At 49.0% G+C, this 17099-nt stretch overlaps 1 long non-coding RNA gene and 1 pseudogene across 1 annotated transcript; both read left to right on the top strand.

The window, feature by feature from the left end:
* The first annotated feature begins 3391 nt into the window (after positions 1-3391).
* On the top strand, positions 3392-5893 carry LOC119327462 (annotated as a pseudogene).
* Positions 5894-7607: 1714 nt separating this feature from the next.
* LOC119327463 lies at positions 7608-8735 on the top strand. The gene is made up of 3 exons (XR_005158521.1): positions 7608-7814; positions 7918-7980; positions 8061-8735. It is a non-coding gene; the product is annotated as an uncharacterized LOC119327463 (long non-coding RNA).
* The last annotated feature ends 8364 nt before the right edge of the window (positions 8736-17099 follow it).

Genomic DNA, 17099 nt, shown 5'->3' on the forward strand with positions numbered 1-17099 from the left:
GGGCGGTTGGTGCTGCCGTGCGCCACCCCAACCTCCTCTCACCGCCCACCCCCACTGTCGTGCTAGTCGACGTCGTAGGCATCCATGTAACCCCCCTCCCTCCATGTACAGCTACGACGCACCCACAATCGACAACCTTCTTCTTCGCTTCCTTGTAGGATGTTGCCGATGGCAGTCTTGTCTGTCTCGGCCGAGGTCCTGTCTCAGCCTCGCCGTGGTCATTGTCGCTCCTCACGCTGCCTCTGTGTTTGGCCTCATTGCAAATTCGACAAACGCGTGAAAACATTCAGGCACCTGAGGTATACCTAGGCATATGTCGGGTCGGGTCGGGCTTCAGGCCAGGCCTAAGAAAGCCTAGTGTTGAAAACCCAGGCTCAGGCCCGGCGCGGCCTGATCGCCAGGCCTACTAAATCGGGCCCGAGCCTGAAAAAGCCCAACATGACCCGATCGGCCTGACCTGACTACGGCTAAAATCATGTTTTTCGCCAGCCTGAGCCTGACCGATCAGTCCGTCGGGCTCAATTTCTAGGCCCAAGCCCGGCCAGATGGCACGAACAGGCCCAGCCCGACCCAGGATTTTCGGGCCGTCCAGGGCGGGCTGCCCATTGTTCAGGTCGATCTCGTTGACCGCCCAGCCCTCACAATATACCACCTCTGTAAACTAATATAAGAGTGGGAGTACCGTGTACGCAACCTATATGGAGCAGTGTGATAGCACGCAGCGTGACAAAAGAACGACGAGGACCCGCGATTGGGGAGTGAAGTCTAATTTAAACCTTGAGATTGTAGAGCTCGTCGTAAATGAACCCTCACATTTAAATCCCTGAAGTTTGTACCCTATCCTCTGCAACCCCTATCGTTTTCAACCCTAAACCAATTCTAGACCAGTTTGTAAGCATAATCCCGGCCGGGATCGCTCGTTTCTCTCTATGACAACCTGGGCCTGCATGTCATCTTCATCTCCTCTTCCTTTTCTCTCTTGCCTGGGCCCATTCAATCCGAGCAGCAATGCAGCGTACGTTGGTCCTTGCGCAAACTGGGCCAGTGCGTCGGCCACATGCAAGAGCGCTCGGAAGGAGGTGCCGTTGATATGATCTGCACGTCCTGGATCTTGGATATTACATGGCCAGTTTGCAATGCTACAGCTGAGTACGCATGTGTAAACACAGAAAAAGTAGAACGCATGTGGAAACTGGGAGAGTGTGTAGCACGCATGCAATGTCTAGCTAGAAATCAATGCACGCCTTCCTTCACATCATCGATTCCAACACAAAATACACAAACCACAAGCCAAAATGTGGCTGTCCATGCAAGTCAGTCCTCGTCTTCCTCCAGCTCGCCGTCTCCACGGCGACGACCAAAGGCAATATTTTATACTTGTGCTTATCCTTTCTTGTAAGCTAGGATCATTAGCTGGTTAGCTAGCTAGCCTCTCGGAGTTTGTTAGCACGTCGTCATGCACGTTTGCATCTGCATGCCCCATGTACGATTGCCCTTTGGCTTGAGCAATACAATCATGTTGCCTCACTTCTCTCTCCCGTTCTATAGGCAAGCATCTGCTCACGACGATCATCAAGGGTGGTGCGCGTGCGGCCACGGCGCTCTACACCGCGCCGCTGAGTACCAGCCACCTGACGGTGCTCGACCTATCTGCACCGACCACCACGTCGCCGTGCAGCGGGCAGACGACGACCGGGACGCTCTCCACCCACTCCACCGACGGCAGCAGCCCGCTGTCCCTGATCTCTGCGGCTGTCACCACCACCCGCAAGCCCGCCCCCTCAGGCGCCGTCGGTATAGCCGGACTCGCACGCTCCAGCGCCTTGTCCCTGATCCAGTTGGCCAGCACGCAGAAGGTGGCCAACTTTCGTGCTCTGCTTCCGGAGGGACGGCAGGACCAGGGCAACAGCCATCACGATGTGGACCCGGTGTAGTGAGTAGAAAAAAAAAATTTGATTCTGGCTGGGATCATGTTTTTCCCCGTGCACCAAACAGGTTAAGGGTTGGGAATGACCGGGATTCATGAGTACAGAGTATAGACTTCAGGGATTTAAAGATGAGGGTTCATTTATGACGAACTCTACAATTTCAAGGTTTAAAATAGACTTCACTCCGCGATTGGGTCTCGCACCCACGCGGCCAACGCCACAGTGAAAACAGCACCGTTGCATGATGCATGCGTCGACCGTCGGGGTGTGCGCGCAGAGGGTGGAACGCACGCGCGCTTTCGAGGCCTGGCACAATGCGATGACCCGTCTCCGCCGGCGAGGGCTCGTCGATGGGCCACAGACGCACGATCCGCAGCCGCTCAACGGATCAACCGTTACAGTCGTACCTATGTACGTAGTCGCGCCAGTGGCCACTCACCAACCGGTGTCCGGTGCGCCATGAGAAGGATATATCTAGGTCCATGCAAAGGAACAAAAGAGCGGCCACGCCATCGTTGTCGAGACCAAAGGTGCCCTACTCAGGCTGGCAAAGGGCAGAAGACGGTGATGGACGCCCTGCTGGAGTATTTGGAGAGAAACTTGCATGGCTCGTCGGCAAATGCACATCTAGGGGCCAGTTCTTTTCGGCGATTCTCCCAGAATCGCCCCCCCCCCCCTCCTTAGCTTTTTTCAGAATCGTCACTTCATATTTTTTTTACAACTCTATCTAGTTAAGGTCTAATTATCTAGGATTGTAAAAAACATATGGAGTGGTGATTCTGGGAGAAGCTGGGAAGGGGGGCGATTCTGGTAGAATCACCCAAAAGAACCGGTCAATGTGCCATAGTTATTGCACATCTAAATGAAACAATCAAGTATAGAAAGGAAAAAAAAGCAAAACAAAATTCTCACACGAATCTTCGCAAGAGATCAATAATATAGGACTTAGATGTGCAATACTTATGACATATCTAGATGCGTTTTAGCAAAACTGATATATGTAGTTGCATGAGTGGGTTCCCAACAGATTAACATGCATCAAATGCATGGCTGCAAATGGGAAATAATGAGAACTATGGATGTATCCATTTGTGTTGGATAGCCATGCATCGCTGTCCGATTTGTTTCCGAGCTCCGTGACATACCTCTACGTAATTGAACAGACAGAGACAGGTCACGTTGGGGTTACTCGCCCCGGAACAACTCTGCTCCAACTGATCAACTTGTCCACCGGATTTTCTTCTCTTAAACTAGTAACTTGTCGGCCTGACACTACACTTCCCAGTGATGAACTTCAGCATTAATTCTACATGTATCTAGTTGTTGTGCGTGCCCGAACCATTTCGACCAAAATCGACTACTCTATCATACGCTTGTAAGCATTCGCCAAAATGCTCTTTCCCTGTGGTACACGACGAGGCCCATGCCGCTGGCTTGGCTACCAGTGGCATGTCTAAACAGAGACTAAGCAACCACCGAAGGAGTCGTACTCCATGCAGTAAATAGCCATGCGCGCCGTCGCCCGTTAAGACGCCGGCCGTCGTACTCCACCGTTGCCGGCGCTCTACTCACGTACGTACATCGCACAATGTGGCCATGGGCGGCGTTGGTCCTGGTCGCCCTCTACCCGCGTCCGGCGGCGGCCGATACTGTGGCGGCGGCGTCCTACTCCTACATTGTGCACATGGACAAGTCGGCCATGCCGGGGGTGTTCTCGAGCCACCAGCGCTGGTACGAGTCCACGCTCGCCGCGGCCGCCCCAGGGGCGGACATGTTCTACGTCTACGACCACGCGACGCACGGCTTCGCGGCGCGGCTCTCCGCGGATGGGCTCGACAGGCTTCGGCGCTCCCCGGGATTCGTGTCGTGCTACCGCGACGACGCGAGGGCGGTGCGCGACACGACGCACACGCCCGAGTTCCTCGGCCTCGGCGTCGGCGCGGCCGGAGGAATATGGGAGGCATCCGAGTACGGCGAGAACATGATCATCGGCGTGGTGGACACGGGCGTGTGGCCCGAGAGCGCGAGCTTCCGCGACGACGGGCTGCCCCCGGTGCCGGCACGGTGGAAGGGCTTCTGCGAGTCCGGCCCGGCGTTCGACGCGGCCAAGGCGTGCAACCGGAAGCTCGTCGGCGCACTCAAGTACAACAAGGGCCTCATCGCCAACTCCAATGTGACCATCGCCGTCGACTCCCCGCGGGACTCGGAAGGCCACGGCACGCACACGTCGTCCACGGCGGCCGGCTCGCCCGTGGCCGGCGCGTCCTTCTTCGGCTATGGGCGAGGCGTCGCTCGCGGCATGGCGCCCCGCGCCAGGGTGGCCGTGTACAAGGCCCTGTGGGAGGACGACGCGTACGCTTCCGATGTACTCGCCGCCATGGACCAGGCCATCCCGACGGCGTCGACGTGCTCTCCCTCTCGCTTGGCTTCAACGGCCGGCAGTTATACGAAGATCCCGTCGCAATTGGCGCATTCGCGGCGATGCAGCGCGGCGTCTTCGTGTCAACCTCGGCCGGTAACGACGGGCCGGACCCCGGGTACCTTCGCAACGGCTCGCCGTGGGTGCTCACCGTCGCGGCGGGCACGGTGGACCGGGAGTTCTCTGCCATCGTCCGGCTCGGCGACGGCACGACCTTGGTCGGCGAATCGCTGTACGCCGGAAGCCCACACGGCCTGGGGAACGCCAGGATCGTGTTCCTCGGCCTGTGCGACAACGACACGGCGCTCGCAGCGAACCGCGGCAAGGTCGTGGTCTGCGACGTGCCGTACATCGACGCCCTGACCCCCGCGATATCGGCGGTGAAAGCCGCCAAGGTGCGCGCCGGGCTGTTCCTGTCCAACGACACGCTGAGGGAGCTATACGAGAACTTCCCATTTCCGGGCGTGATCCTGAAGCCGCGGGGCGCCCCGGCGCTGCTGCACTACATCCAGAGGAGCCGCGCGCCCAAGGCCTCCATCAAGTTCGCGGTGACCGTGCTGGACACGAAGCCCGCGCCGCAGGTGGCGACCTACTCGTCGCGCGGCCCGTCGCGGAGCTGCCCGACGGTGCTCAAGCCCGACCTGCTCGCGCCCGGCTCGCTCATCCTCGCCTCGTGGGCGGAGAACGCCAGCGTCACCGACGCGGGGACGCAGTCGCCGCTGTTCAGCAAGTTCAACGTCATCTCCGGCACGTCCATGTCGTGCCCACACGCGTCAGGCGTGGCGGCGCTGCTCAAGGCCGTGCACCCGGAATGGAGCCCCGCGGCGGTGCGGTCGGCGATGATGACGACGGCTAGCGCGGCGGACAACACCTTGGCTCCCATCAAGGACAGGGCCGACGGCATCGAGTACGCAGCCATCCCGCTTGCGATGGGGTCCGGCCACATGGACCCGAACCGCTCCCTGGACCCTGGCCTGGTCTACGACGCCGGGCCAGACAACTACATCAAGCTCATGTGCGCCATGAACTTCACGGCGGCGCAGATCAAGACTGTGGTGCAATCGTCGGGCCCCGTGGACTGCGCCGGCGCGACGCTCGATCTCAATTACCCGTCGTTCATCGCGTTCTTCGACTACAACGGCGGAGAGAAGACGTTCGCCAGGACCGTGACCAACGTGGGCGACGGGCCGGTGAGGTACAATGCCACGGTGGAGGGACTGGACGGGGTGAAGGTGAACGTCGTGCCCAACAGGTTGGTGTTCGACGGTAAGCACGAGAAGCAGAGGTACACGGTCGTGGTTCGGGTTGGGGATAGCCAAATAATCCCCGAAGTAGCGTTGTATGGATCGTTGACATGGGTGGACGACACCGGCAAATACACGGTGAGGAGTCCGATCGTGGTGGCGTCGGCGAACTTTTCTCGGCCATAGGATATGCGTGTGCACAGGTCCAACTAGTGACCATACGCCAATACATTATGGTTATGTGGTATGGATAATGAAATGTTTCAAATGATTTTTTAAATAACCGCATACATTTCATTAGACAAAGCGTATTACAAAGAGTATATGTGGTCATCACAAGAGATATATATATATAGATGTCTTGCAATATTGCATCAAACACTTCGCAAGAAGTTTCTCTCAAAGTAAAACTAGGATTTCATTTTGGCAGAATCTTATGCCCCGCCAAAACATCACCCACCATTGTCCTCCTCCACTGCGGTTATACCAAGATATGGAGGAGCATCTTTGCATACAAGGATGTTTTTCGAGCCGATGAACCGGACCGCCGACAAGACCGAAACTTTGTGGCATGTCAATCAGGGTTCTTCCCAATGTCCACTAGCTTCCATCACCGTCAACTTCATCTGACATGATCAAAGAAGACGAATGTCGCTGCATGCCGCCATCCACACAGCTCACTACAAGACACCAAACACAACTGCAATAGCCGACACCAACGCCACCCGGAAGAGTGTCGTGCGCCGACCATCAGACACAGATCTTACCAGATCTGAAGACTGGCAAGAAAATCGAGCCACCTGCTCCTAGCACCGCCCATTAGAACGCCATCGAGATGGAGGAAGAGCATAAGCAAATTATTTCGATATGGCGCCGTGCCCAGCATTGATGTAGCATATCTGAAAGTATATTACATTTGCCCTATACCTCTACCGGAGAGAAACTGTTGGGTTCCCTGCCTGCTCCCGCTGCTGGAGCAGTAGACGGATAAGGACGAGGACCCATCGTCGGCACTTGCCAGTGTTGAGGAAGGAAAAAAGTTGCCTCCTCCGGTCTGTGTGGGGTGGTTCTAGGAGTGAACGTAGCGGTTCGTAGAGCCGAAGCGTTGGAGTCAGCCTTTCAAATGATATCATTTGGGCTACCTTCAGTTAATAATTTTCTCGTTGCTTTAGCTTCACCGGGGAGGACCCCTATGGACACGGTATGACAGCCGCCATAGTTTGATTCAGTGCAAAACAAATTTTATACCTATGCATATACTACGTGCTGCTGCTATCAGTTGTGATGCTGGAAAAAATCGCTAACACAGAGAAAGAGAGAGGCCATTGGATGTAGCATGTTTTTTGGGAAAGCCTGTCCGGGATACAAGCCAGGAGGCGGTGCGCACTACACTGCAAGTTTATCTCTTTACCTTTGAAGAGAAATATGTAAGCTTGCCTATCCCCACAAGGTAAAATGTCGAATGGGAAGTGCCAAAATCTGCAAGCGGGGCTCACTAAAAGAATAATTGCATGCATGATACACTTTCTTTGGCTGGGAAAGAGGCGATGATCAAATTAGTTGCGCAGGCCATCCCATGAATGAGGTGTTTAAACTTTCCATGTCCGTGTGTGATGATCTTAATAGGATGGTGCATAATTTTTAGTGGGGAGTGTATGAGGGAAAGCGCAAAACTCATTTGGTAGTCGGAAATAAAATCATGAATTTCAAAATTGTTTTCGATTTGTAGAACAGTTTATGCATTTAAAAATTATCCGCGAATTTGATTGGTCACGGTTTGACCCAGGGAATCGAGCGTGGGCTACGATGACTGGTGGGCTCGCCGGGTTCTTCCATTGGCTGGGTCCGAAATTCTCGGGTGCCCACTCCTGGCGCGTCGCGTGGCTCATCCCGCGCTGACCGCGGCGTGCGTGCGTGGGGGGCTGCGCGTCCCTCTCTTGCGCGGGTGGCCTTCACCCGCTGGCCTGGTGTCTGTATGACGGTGGGGCTGAGTCGTCCGCTTAGGGCACGTGCCTTCGCCGCGGTGTTGGGTTTGTTCCGTGCGGCGAATGCTACCTGGTGTGGAGAGAGGCCGCGCTCTCCATTTTCGCTGTCCGCCGTTCGCCTCCTTCGCCCCACCACGCTTCGCATCCTGTTCGACTCGGACTGACTGACCTTCTTCGCCGCCGGTGTGCATAGCCGTTGTGATGGCGTTTGTGCGTTCGATCGGTGCTGCTGGTTAATGTCCGTGCCTGCCTTCCTTGGTTCGTCCTTTTTCCCTTTGCTTTCTCTGCGCAATTCACCCTACTTACCTCGGTGTTCTTCCTCTTGTGTGCTACATGTGCAGACCAGTTTCTTCCACCGCTGTCTCCTGCGCCCGCCGTCGCGCCGTTCTGCCTTTTGCATTGAGGTTAGTCTTCCTTCCGTTTGCCTGCATGCAACATGTTCGGTAGAATGCCTCTGCAGTAACCCGGCCATGTTTGTTCTCAGGTCGATGGTGGGGTGGATGGGCAGGGGAGGCGGGCGACGAGGGCAGGCAACAGTCGGCCCGTCGCGATGTGGTGAAGCTACAGGGAAGAGGGAGGAGGTCGGCGATAGGGTGAAGGAGTAGGCCGGCCCTCGTGGAGGCTGCGCTGCCGGCCGGCCAGGGAGGCGGCCCGGCTCGCCTCTGCTCTGCCGTGAGCGGCAGCGCCGCCTCTGCCTCCACCCTCACCTCCTTTTCCATGCCTCTTCCTCTGCATAGTAGCATGTGCGAGGTTGCGGGCACAGGCAACCATGGGCAAATTTTGGGGAGACGCCAAGATGAGCTTCCCCTCTGTTCCATGCCCTAATCTCTCTCTAAAGATTTGTGTAGCCTAAATGTCTCTGTACCGTGTAAGCAGGCCCAACCTAATGCACACCATCGGCCTGATGAATGACCAAATGATTTGTTTTTGTTGCCATATAGACTATTGACTGGTGTGTAGGAGCCCTTCTAATTGGTGTTCTATGTGTGTTTTCTTTTGTTCTGTTGCAGAATAATAATTCAAGTGGATGGCCGATGAGTCTTGTTGTTTAGCGGTATGATGGTCGGTGAAAGTATGTTCTATGTATATTGCAAGGTGATGGGCTGCTGACTTTTGTTGTCCACTTCTACTGATTTCTACCCACTTGCTTAATTTGATATCTGCTGTATAAGTAATGGCCCTATTATACAGTACATAAAAAATGACCCGTCTTATATTCCAAAAGAATGGTTTTGCTATGCGCTGCTTGGAATCATCAGTGTTCGTTATTTTTGTTCAGATTTGTTATGTACGCATGGTAGATCTTTCTAGGTTCTACTTTCTTATTCTTCAGCCATAATTCAGTTCATGTCACCAAGTTGCAGCCATACCAAAGTGCAGACATTTAAATATTTTAGAACAGAACAATTAGATGATTTTAGTTCTGAGTGCATAAATGCTTTGGTTAATGGTTTAGAAATGCATTGCGTATGTAGTTATGTTAACATGTTTGCTAGAGGGATCAAAATGGTCTTTGAGTCGTTCAAAACTGAAGGGAGCACCGAGGTATCACATTTGCAAAATCATGCATATGCAGGAGCACGGCAGTCTAGCGACCTAAATTTCTCCCCAACTTATGTCTTTTTGTTCAGTCCAGAATTTCAGGTTTCCCGTGGTTTCTGTTGCCAAGGTTTTATCTTTATTTTCGTGCTGCGCAGATGATTTCTGTTGAAGCCGAGCCAATTGAGATCCAAGAGCCTCCTCCATCTTACCCTCCTCACCAAGGAGGTCAGATTGATCTAGGATCTTTTTCCTTAATTTTGAGGTCCTCCCTTGGCCCCTCTACTTGGCTCTCCTCTGTCTTGTTTCTCCTCTATAAAAAAATATGGAAACTACCACGAGATATAATTGCGGCTTGCTGCTCTTCGCTGCAGAATATCACAAAGAAGTATATCAGTTGGCATCCTCCCAGAAGAAGAGAAGTCAATATACAAAGAAAAAATCATGGCCAAACTTTTTTAAACCATAAGCAACTTGTTATGATGTGATGATACCTGGTCAAGCTTTTCTCATTTTTCTGAAAACTCATTTATCAAGTGAATCTACTATGCCAAGGAAGTAGGGAGCGACCAATGGTTTCACTTATTGGAGGGGAGACGCGGAATCAGCGCACTGCCTGACCCCAAAGGCTTGAGGGAGCGGGTCTCCTGTAGGGAAATAGCAAGCATTGCATAATTTCCTTTAAATAATCAAATCTCAATTAAATCAAGTATATGACCATGTATTTTTATCAAATAAGCCAGAAAAAAAGAAATACAACACCACAAAACCCCTAGAAGTGTCATAGAAATTGTGCTTCAGAATTATTTGTCAATCCCATGCAGCTATCTTGCCATGGAAATAATCTCATATCAAAATACGTTCAGAACTATATCCATCATAGCGTCCTTCCAGCTTCACTTACAGGCACCTGCTTGTTATTTACCCAACTAATAGTTGTTGCTTGGTAATAAAGAAAAGATAGCTAGATAAACAATTAGTCCAGTAGACCATTTGCTTATTGTTTTATACACACTCACTTCATTTCCAAATAATCTTTTATGCAAACTCGCTTGGTACCTACATAAGAAATCAACATTATCAGTTTCTTGTGACTATAACTCATAGTTGAGGTAAAGGTATACTCACCAAGTCTGGTGGTATATTTTATCTATTATTTTTTTGCCTTTAGAAACTACTCGTTGATGCTGTGGAGTATGGAGTCGTTCAAACAAATGTATAAAATGTATGGATATGGTGCTGGGTGAAACTATAGTACATGATGTGGAAGGTCTCCATGGAGATTCATAGATCATTGCTTGAATTCTCAAAATGAATCTTACTTAAATTCCATGGTTAGATTCTTCAGTTGCAGGAAAAGTACTACTTGGTTCTTCTCTTTAACTAGAGTGCTATTGTGAATTTGTGATAGTCATTTTTCATCTACTGTGTCTCAGGTGGATGTTCTAAAAGCTGCATTTTCTCTGATAAAAAATAATGTGTTTCATCAAACTTTGCTGGGGGACCACATGCATATTAATTGTGCCTGTTCTGTATGGTCCTTGAGATAGAACTTCAACATCTGTCTCTCATGTTTCTGCATCTTCTATCTCTTCTGAAAGTATCCAGGACCTGCCCAAGATGCAGAAACATGGACATCGAATAAGTTTCCTGTTTCAATAAATCCGCTTGAGCTTTCTCTACACTCAGGATCAACCAGATTCCACTCTTACATCTGTTTAGCACTTCATTTCCATGTGCAATTCCTTGCTTTGACTTGTCTCATAACCATATTGAGTCCTGTCTAGACCAAACATGTATCATATAATACCTCCTGTTACAGTATTGTTGAAACTTAAGCGCTGACTGTAGTGCGATCACCCTGTGTATAAGCTTGCTGGTTGCGCCAGCAGAAAATTGTATCAGCTCTGTCAGACCGTAGGTGATGCTGAGTGCTGAGCTGCAGATCATTCCTCTAGGATGTGTATACCTTTCCTTTTTTTTTGCGGGAGGATGTGTATACCTTTCCATTCCCATGTTCTACTTATTTATTTGATTAGTCAAATATAATATCAGATATTCATGTGAAATAAGACTGGTTAATTGTAGCAATTCATACATAATTTTTCAGTATACTTCATATTCTGTTTAAGAGAAATAAATTAGAAAGGCATATGATTGTCCAGGCAAGCTGTATGATGTAAGCACTGGCGGAGGAGAAAACTTTATAGGCTAATCAAGTGGCCGTTTTGTCCACTTTTATGGAAGCTGACTCTCCAAATTTTGTGCTTTCTATGAACACTCAAAGTTCCTTGTTGTAAGCAATCTTACAATACTGAACTTTATTATGCTTCACACATAGTGTACTAGCATAGGAAGATATGAACATGATATTTTCTGTGGACATCTGTACACTGTCTATGGGGGTGACCTTTTTTTTTGTTTATGAAATATTCATATGCATAAATAGTTGAAAATGGAAGGGGAGCCTTGGCGCAGTGGTAAAGCTACTGCCTTGTGACCATGAGGTCACGGGTTAAAGTCCTGGAAACAGCCTCTTACAGAAATGTAGGGAAATACTGCGTGCTACATGCACCGGGCTGCCCTTTTTTTTATATAAATAGTTGAAAATGATGCCTGAATGTTGTGATTAACTCTAAGGATAGTCGTAGAAATTTAGACCTGATAAAAAACATAGGGTTTCAGTTGGTACTATTATAAGTGCATATATTTTCAAACACAAGTCTCACTTCATTTTTTATATAAAAGGGCTAGAATTCTTACCATACATGCATGCTAAAACGTAAAGTTACTACCAAATGCAAATATTTTCAAAGCACACATGGTTCTAAATGGGACTCTACGCGATTTGGCGAGATGGGTCATCTGTTTGTAAACAACAAGCCCCCATTTGTCTTTTTATACAAAGGGGTTAGAATGCTACTGTCAGATTCAATGTAGATCTGTTTGTAAACAACAAGCTTCATCTCATTGTACGTAGACATCAATCCACCACATTTCTAGTATTAAAGAGGATTAAACCATGGATTTCTTTTCATCGCGCACATGGATTTAGCATGCCTCTGCGCCATTTGACGCAACGGGTCCACTAGTATAGTATACAAGTAATCATGTTTCGTTGTTACAAACAGGCCCTATGCCATGTCAGTGCCATGTCGGCCCACTTTACGTCTATGGATGAGATTAACATTGTATTTGTACGCTCATGCCAAGGTTTAGAACCAGTTCGACGTATTGTTCAAGTTCATGCACTAAACTGAACATTCGTGGCATGTATTTACCTCTAATCTACACAATAACCTTCCATCTAATCCTCTAAAGAAGCAATAATTACTTTCCAAATTGGGAAAACCGACTCTATCGGAAAACAAGTGTTGGCGCGCGCGAGAGCGAGATAGCATCGTCCCAAATATATATAGTACGAAAAATTATTCCATATTGAATCAAATGAAGTAAATTTGGTTGTTTAGATGCCTATATATTTTTATACAAACTTGATCAAACTTAATGAAGTTTGACGTAGATCTTAGAATTTCAATTATTTTAAAACAAAGACAAGTTAAACATCATGCAATTACAAAACATGGTCATTATAAACTTTTCATCAGACAACTCAACAAATAAACTATGAGGGCATAAGGCGAAAAGAACTACAACTTCTCTCCGGAGTTTTTTTCCACCATGAGTTATGTGGAGAAGCTGCAGCGAAAATATCTGGCCCTTTGTAGTGCTGGCCGAGTTGCCAACTCTGCAAAACTCATTCTTATTTTTTTGAGAAAGCTGCAAAATTCATATGTAACCTTTAGTTAGGGGAATACAAATTTTAGCTCGAAACACGTAGCACAAAACCAAGGCCTAATGAGCCCACACCCGCACAGCCCGTGATATTAGCAAGCCCATCTCGTGATCAACCCACGGGAACCAGTCCATTCAAGCCCACAAGCCCATAGGGAAAGCCACTTCGCCAGCCTCTCCCAGAGCCCAGAGCGGAAGGGAGGGAGGCAAACCACGGCCGGACGCGGGGTCCCCGGCGGCTCGTCGCGGTTGCGCCATTCGCCGACGCCGGTTGCTTCTCCTGGCCCCATGTCCTCCACCAGGGTGCCGCGGCGGACCACGAGATGCCTAGAGAGGTACGCTGCTTGGCCCCTCCCTGCTTGTTCAGGGGCTCCAACCCCCAGCTACGATCCGCGCTCTTGCTGCAGATCATGCTGGATATGCGCCTCGCCTGCAAATCTACAGTAGATAGAGATTCATCAGAGACTCCAGGGGATCTCTACCTGTAGGGCTCCGGTCCCTGCTTACCCTGGCAGACCGCAAGGGAAATCATCAGTAAGGGCGTGTGTCGCAGATATACAGTACTAAAATAGTTTCCGACCGGCAATAAACAGTCTAGCCACTTGGCGAATTTGAGGAGCAGTCATCGTCTGTGTTCGCTTTGGGTTACTCGGATGCAGTTATCCTGGTCGAATGCTCCCAAACTTGCATTTTTTCCCAGAGCATACCGACAAATTAGGCGTACTCACTCTGATCCCAATCCCAAAATCTGCGTGATAAAGGAATTCTGCCTCCTCTTGTGAGTACGCTATCTTGGATTAATAACCAAATGGAAACTCTGAGCCTCCTCTTGTGAGTACGCTATCTTGGATTAATATGTTTACTGTCACTGAGCGTGCTATTGTCCAATTGACTCGCTTCTTGTTCTCAGCCAAGTTATGACGAAGACAGATACTAACGTATGCTATTCAGTTATCCTTCCTTTTGGGCGGGGATATTCAGTTATCCTTGCATACACTAGTTTGCTACTGTATTTGAGTCAGCATGGGACTTGCTGTTCTATGGGTTTTGTTGTTGAAGAAGGTATTGGTGATTCCTTGTTTGTTGGTTTTGAACTTTTAGCTACAACGCGGAAAACTGAACGTAGCTTGTTGGATTTGGACCAATTGTATGGAAATTAACTTTGGTTCTTGGCCTGCGTATATTTCCATGTCGCCTAGTTAGTTAAACGGTACCACTGCAGCTTTTTTCATCCTTGACACACTAGGCCTATAAGGGGTGAAATGATATGCCACTCGCTAGTCGCTACGCCGACATCTTTTTTACTAATCCATACATCTAGCTTGTGGGTTGCAAAGATTCCTATATGCATAAACATGAACATAATATAATATTGTTTGGGGGCTTGGAGGGCCTCACCTAAATGGCACATCTCACTCTGACCATGTCACTGTCAGCCTAACCTGTAGATTCCTGTGTATGAACCAAAACAAGTACATCAGTCTCAGCTAAAATAACATAATAATCATGATATAATGTCTACCCCCATCCACAGATCCTTAATATACAATGGTATGATGTATGCATTGCATTGGAAGCTAAAGGTGAACATGTAATCCATACAATGGCCCGCGTGAGAGAAAAAGGACAAGATGCTAGCCAAGAACAACTTGCCGGAAAATATCAGCATGGATTCAAAGCAGGGGATGCATACCCTCACCATGAAGCATACATGCACATACCCGGCAAGTCATCCTTGGCTACATTCTGCCCTCTATCTCGATTCACGTATGGCCATTGACAGTATAACTCGTGATTGTTATTGGGCGACATGAATCACTGACACTAAACTTCTCTACGATGCACACAGCTAGAGGGATGATGTGTGTTTGTATGCATTCCTGCTGGCTGCTGCTTGCTATGTAAGATGTGTATGTGTGTCTTGTCTGACTGCTTCACCCTTCTGACTTGTTATATATAGACTTCCAATGGAATACCCTCAAGATATGGTTTTCCTTTTTGCTATGGAATTTTCTCAAAGGCGATGCTCGATTCTTTTCGATGGACATGTTAGGTTTGATATGGGTAGATCTTCTATCCACTTCCATGTAGAGCAATGTGGTTTTACTGATATCACGCATTGTGTTGTCGGCATGCACAAGTTAATTTCTGTATTACAACAGTGGATAAAATGTCAACTTGATTGTGCTTCAAATGGACTTAGCCTTTGTCAAGAGTTAGTTTATTTTTATGATACACGTGAATATAGGAGAAAACTAGAAAAAAAATTAAGAACCAATGGGATCTATTACTGAATTCTGATATGCTAATAATATTTTTTAAATTGTAATGAAGCCCTAAGCTTCCACATTAATATGAAAATCATAATTAGTTTAATAGTTCCAGAAGGTTAGAAAATCGAAGCAATCCAAGTGATATGAAATTTTAATGATTTAAAGACTTTTCCAATGATTTATGTGATGTGATTATCTGTACATCTACAGCCAATTATGTTTTCTTGAAGCAGCTAAGAGAAAGTAAAGCCTAGTCACAGTAAGAACTTTCATGCATATAGCTGCAAAGAAGTCACACTTTCTCTTCTTATTTAGGATCTGCCTTTGCCTTTACGTGCAAACCCGAAAGAACCGGCGGACCATTAGATTTGGTGTCTCTTTCCCTTCCAATGTGTGTCGTAGCCTGATTGATCAATAGTGCTGCTGATGCCTACATTCCTGTCAGGCTGTCATGAATTCATGATCCACAAGTTAATTTCTTCTGTCGCCAGTTGATTGGTTGAGGGGTAGTGAGAGACTGAGTGTTAATGCCATTTTTCTCCCTTTCCACTTTCGATTAATCCCTTTCTGAGTAAACATTTCCTCCACCCCTAGACTCATCATTCATGATGGGGTGGGGATACCATTCCGGATTGCCTACCACTTACTTTTGAACGCTGTACTCATCATTGGTCTTAATTTGGTTGGGCCAAGTAGCACATGTATGATTTCTTGATAATACAGCATGTGAATTTGCTTTTTCCTACTTTGGTGAATTACATAAAGTCAGATCAGAGCATTACGTTTGTCAAACGACAGATACGGTTCCTCTACAGGCTGGCCTATTGGATGATAGGGGACCAGGAATAAAATTATGTGGCCCAAAAGCACAAATGGAAATATGGCATGCTTGAGCAATGCCATACCTTTCTTGGAAATAATAATAGAGAACAACCGCATCATACATTTTTGGTGGGGGGAAAGGTGCTGCAAGTGGTGCCCCTTGGACTCCCTAGAGGCAGATTCACTTTTCGGAGATTTTTATTCGGTCAACCCTTTCCATCTGATTCTTTCCACCTTTTGTTCCACATCCCCATGTTTTTAGGGTGCACAGGATTTTCTTTAAGTTGGAATAACAGTGGAAGCGAACAATCGGTGGGGGCACAATTCCTCTATATAGAAAGATTGCTTTTTACGAAATGTCGTAACGTGTATGGAATCGCTGTCTTCCTTTATGCTTTCTAGATGTCTCGATACATCTACCGAATGTAAGCAGTATGAAAAACTAATCACTTGCTGTTAGAGTACGTAATGAGCCTAATGGGCCCGTTAGTCTTAGGGTTAATTAGAGATAAGAGTTGCTTGCTTAGGGGTTAAGTAAGCCTTGTTTGGGAGTCAAGTAAACCTCTCTATATAAAGAGAGGAGATGTATCAATCTAAGAAAAGCAAGAATTAAGAAGAAAATTCCTTCCCTCTTGCCCGGCCGGCCCTCTCGCGCCCTCCTTCTAGCAGCGCCATAACAATTTGGTATCAGGTAGCTCAGTTCCGATCATGTCTTCGTCGCCTCCCACCCCGTCGCTTCCGCTGCCGACCGTCACCACCGCGCCGCTGGCCATCTACACCGCGCCGCTGCCCTCCCCGTCCGCGCCGCTTGTCGCATCCTCCGGCGCCGCCACCGCCCAGATGTCGGCGCCCTCCACCGCACCACCGTCCGCCGTCTACACCCCGCAGGAGATCACCGGGGTCCTCAACGACCTCGTCACAGCCGTCCAGGGGATCCGGCTGTACCTGGCCAGCCCCTACGGGCCGCCGCCGCCCCTGCCGCTGACCGCCACCGCCGGGCTGCCGGCCCTGCCGTGGTACTCGCCGCATCCAGGGGCCTCCGCGGCATTCGCGGGGACGCTACTGCCCCAGCTGCAGCTGTCGGCCACCGTCGC

This window comes from Triticum dicoccoides, chromosome 7A (genome assembly GCF_002162155.2).
Source record: "Triticum dicoccoides isolate Atlit2015 ecotype Zavitan chromosome 7A, WEW_v2.0, whole genome shotgun sequence".
Lineage (NCBI taxonomy): Eukaryota > Viridiplantae > Streptophyta > Magnoliopsida > Poales > Poaceae > Triticum > Triticum dicoccoides.